Source organism: Nicotiana sylvestris, chromosome 9 (genome assembly GCF_000393655.2).
Source record: "Nicotiana sylvestris chromosome 9, ASM39365v2, whole genome shotgun sequence".
NCBI classification, from domain to species: Eukaryota; Viridiplantae; Streptophyta; class Magnoliopsida; order Solanales; family Solanaceae; genus Nicotiana; species Nicotiana sylvestris.
This window is the reverse complement of record NC_091065.1, coordinates 14096916-14101515: the sequence shown is the minus strand read 5'-3', so window position 1 is coordinate 14101515 and position 4600 is coordinate 14096916. Positions and strand designations below refer to the sequence as shown.

General features: G+C 32.9%; 1 long non-coding RNA gene across 1 annotated transcript; it reads left to right on the top strand.

The window, feature by feature from the left end:
- The first annotated feature begins 949 nt into the window (after nucleotides 1–949).
- Nucleotides 950–4354, top strand: LOC104221550 (uncharacterized). The gene is made up of 3 exons (XR_709759.2): nucleotides 950–1207; nucleotides 1602–1687; nucleotides 3885–4354. It is a non-coding gene; the product is annotated as an uncharacterized lncRNA (long non-coding RNA).
- The last annotated feature ends 246 nt before the right edge of the window (nucleotides 4355–4600 follow it).

Here is a 4600-nt window from a genome sequence, read left to right as displayed (position 1 = left end):
CTAACTACTAAAGATTCTTGAGTGCTTGATTATTTGCTGTTACTACTGACCTCATAATCAGGGACGGATTTAGGGGTGGGAGGGGGTCGCTCTAATACCTTTCGCAGGAAAATTACATTGTACATTTAAGGTAAAATTAGTTTTTTGCCTCTATATATTATATTTTAAATCTCTTTAATACAGCCCAAAAGCATGCTCAATGTTAGAGAGTTCAAAAATCAAAATATTTGTGAGGTTGTTGATTACTTCCCACTTGTCATATAGTCTCTTTTAGATTTTTAAGTTTTTTCTTTTTTGAACCACTTTTTAGGAATTCCTGCCTCCGCCATTGCTTATAATGGCAGGGACGAATGCAGTATTTGAACCTTATGAGTTCTAATTGTATAACAACATCAAGTTTTAATAACTGATTCTAAATTCAAAATTTCTAATATTTAATAAATTTCATAATACAAATATAAGATTTAGGACAAACCGAGGTTCAGCTTAACCCATAAGTTGTCTTAGCTCTACCCCTGGATAAAGACATTTTTTTTTCGAATTAAGTCATTTATATTAATGTACATCGACGGATCTATAATTTTAATTTAGCTAAATATATAGCTCAGAGTTGAAAAAAGTAAATGTGTCCGTTACCTATGAGCATTGAGATGTATTCCCTTTGTGTGATATATTATGATTAAAGTTAGTTAGATCCAGAGGCGGATTTACGGTGAAAAACCATGGTCCCTCGGCTAAAATATGTATATGATGTACATAATTTCCAAAAAAGTAGTTATATCATATGGAGTGGTGCATTGGTTTTGCCTTCTTATTCCTAAAAGCTAATTGCCTAGGAGCAAGGGATCGAATCCCTACTTGGCTTTTGGATATTTTATTTGTTTTTCTTAAATCTTTTTTTTCTCTTCTAGTTATTCTAACGAGCGTTTCATATATCCTATTAGTTAGATATATCAGTGCCCAACTTCTACACAGAGATGACAGATTCACATGGTTCCCCAATTCCCAAATATCAAAATTATTTTCTAATTCCTAATCTCAATTTATCCCAAAAGGTCACACATTAAAAAAAAAAAAAAAAGCAAAACCCTAGATCCTATTTTGATTTGTGCTTGTCTCTTGTTCTAAAAGCTAAAGCTAATCTTGACATCTTGTCTCCATTTACTCTATGACTGCTTGTGCAATGCTATTTTCCAATTCCTCCAAGGTAAGGTCCAATCTTTTTCTAAACTAGTTAATAAGTTTTCTTGTAGGTTTATTCCGATTTTGGAATTTTTTTTTTCCTGTAACTATTGAATGAAGGAGATTTTTTTTCTGATTTAGATTTATTTTGATAACTTTTCTTGAGCTAATCCTTTTTGAATGATATTGAATTACAGTGTATATGATTTACTCTATTGAAGCTAATAAAATATGCATAATACACAAAGTGCTCCTAAGAGCTTATTCATAAATAAAGATAAAAGCAACTCTAAAGTCTAAAGTCTACTGCAAATTGCAAAAGTACCATATTATCACTACGAATGACTCTTCAGTGAAGCAAAGTTTTTTTTTTTTGTGGTTTTATTTCAACAGAGGTTCTTTTAATATAAAAATTTCAGGATTATGTCAAGTGAAGAACTGGGCAGTGGGCAAGCACTTCCATTTGATCTCAAAGATAAAATTATCAAAAGTTGCAGAAGAACTGGTAAGTTTTCATTTTATTTTAATTGAACTTGAAAGGGGTGTGATTCCTCTATTTTATTATGTTTGAAAAGGTGTGATTCCCTTATTTTCTTGAATATAGAAGGGGTGTGATTCCTCTTGTTTATTATGAATTTAAAAGTGTGATTCCCTTAGTTTTATTATGAATTTGAATTTTGATGATGGAGATATTTGAATTTGTAGAAACATCAAAATGGATAAATTTTTGATCAGGTCAAACATTGGCCAATCAAGTTCCAATGGTAGTAGTCAGCCTTCTGTTAGTTCGAATATAGCTCCTGAAATCCAAAGAGGGACAATCTTTTCCCCTCCTTCAAATGTTGATAGTGTTCTTGAGCTAGGATCCCAATCCTGATCCCAAAGAAAGAATACTGATTCTTCAGTATGCCCCTAATATCTGAGATGAAGTGAAGAGACATTATATTCAAAAAGGGGCTTGTCAACCGAGTGGCCATGCTTTCCTAAAACTAAATTTGAGAACAAAATGCGTCAATTTAATCCTGATTGGTTTAAGGGTCCATAGTATCAATGGTTTGAATATAGCATAAAAAGTGATGCTGCATTTTGTTTGTGTTGTTATTTGTTTAAGAATGAACTTGAAAGTCGCGGTAATGCGGGAGATGCATTTACAAAAGATGGTTTTAAGGGTTGGAACAAGGGTACAGAAAGATTTAGAACGTATGTCGGGGAAGTAAGTAGTATCTATCACAAATATTTTAATAGGATGCAAGATTTGATAAATCAAGAACAATCGATTCAATATTCTTTTCACAAGCAAAGTGAGAAAGTAAGAAGTGATCATCGGATACGTTTAAATGCCTCGGTTGATGTGGTAAGATTTCTCTTGTGAAATGGATTGTCATTTCGTGGTCATAATGAAAGTGAAGATTCCGAATACAAAGGTGTTTTTCTTGAACTTTTGGAATTTCACGGGGATAAGCATTCAGATGTGGGAAAGATAATATTACATAAAGCTCCAAAAAATGATATGATGATTTGTCCAGCAATTCAAAAGGATATTGTGGATGCTTGTGCTAAAGAAACAATTAAAGCTATTATCCAAGATTTGAATGATGACTTTTTTGGGATATTGGTTGATGAATCAAAGGACACCTCACATAAAGAGCAAATGGCCCTTATTATACGATATGTTAACAAAAGAGGGGAGGTAATTGAGCAATTTTTGGGTATTGTCCATGTGAATGATACATCTACACTATCATTACAGAAAACAATTTATGATTTGCTTTTGGATCACTCGTTAAGCTCATCCAAGCTACGTGGACAAGGTTGCGATGGAGCTAGTAATATGAAGGAAGAATAAATGGCCTAAAGTCTTTGATTTTACAAGATGTTTCATCTACCTATTGTGTTCATTGTTTTGCCCATCAGTTGCAATTAATACTTGTAGCTCTTTCTAAAAAGCATCCGGATGTGAATAATTTTTTTTGATGTTGTCATTAACACATTGAATACTATTGGTGCATCTTTTAAACGCGGGGAAATACTTCGACAACACCAAGTAGAGAAGTTGGAAGAATTACTTAAGTCTGGAGAAATACTTACCGAGCATGGATTGAATCAAGAACGTGGGCTCCAACGACCGGGTGAGACTCGTTGGGGTTCACATTTTAAGACCTTGGAAAATTTATTGATTATATTTTATTTAATTCTTAACGTGCTTAAAGATATGCAACAAGATAGTCTTCTTTCTCTTGATAGATTTGCAGCAAAAACCTTTTGGGAAATATTCAAGAATTTGAGTCTGTGTTTTTATTGCACTTGATGTTCAAAATGTTGCTTTTTACAAATGAATTGAACAAAGCTTTACAAAAGAAAGATCAAGACATAATCAATGCTATGATGTTGCTTGACCTTGCAAAGATAAGATTGCCGACTATGAGAGAAAGTGAATTCGAGTTCTTGATGAATGAAGTTTACTCGTTCTGTAGTAAACATGATATTATGATCCCCAAAATGGATGAAGACTATCCAAGATCAAAATGAAAGAGGCCGGGAGTTTCATATTCACATCACTTTAGTGTGAAAATATTTTATGCAGCTATTGATTTGCAACTTCATCAGCTAAATAGTCGTTTTGATGTAGTGACTAGCGACTTACTCCTTGGTATGACTTGTTTGAATCCGATTGATTCATTTGCTAATTTTGACAAAGACAGAATAATGAAGTTGGCCGAGTATTATCCAAGTGAGATTGATGACAACAAGCTTCGAGATCTTAGCTTTCAGTTGATAGTTTTATTGTCTATGCTTGAATGTCTCATAGCAAATTTATCAACTTGAAGGGAATGAAGGATCTTGCTATAGTGATGGCAGAGACGAAATTGGATCAAACTTGGTGTTATATTTATTTACTTGTGAAGTTGACTTTAATTCTACCTGTTGCTACTGCAAGCGTGGAAAGGGCATTCTCCTTAATGAAGCTCATAAAAAGTGATCTACATAATAGCATTAGTGAAGAGTTTTTGAATGCTTGTTTAGTTGCAATATAGAGCGTAATTTATTTGCAACTGTAAGTAATGATGCTATTATTGATCGTTTTCAAAGTATGAAAACTCGTCGAGTACAATTGTAAACTGATAATATTTGTTTTTGTGATAATGAAACTAATTATTTTTTTGCTCGGTAAGTTGTTGTGATTGTAAAATTTTATATTATCAAACTAAATGTTAATCTTGAAAGTAATGGTGCACCCATCGTCCCGAATTTCTAGATCCGCCTCCGGTTAGATCTCTAATCTCCAAAGTAATTCAGCCCTTCAACAATAATTATACCTATCATTGCTATTTCCTTGAAATTATCCCAAATTTAGAACTGTAAAGTCCAAATTGCTATTTCCTTGAACTTATTTTTTCAATTTTTCTAACAATAATTG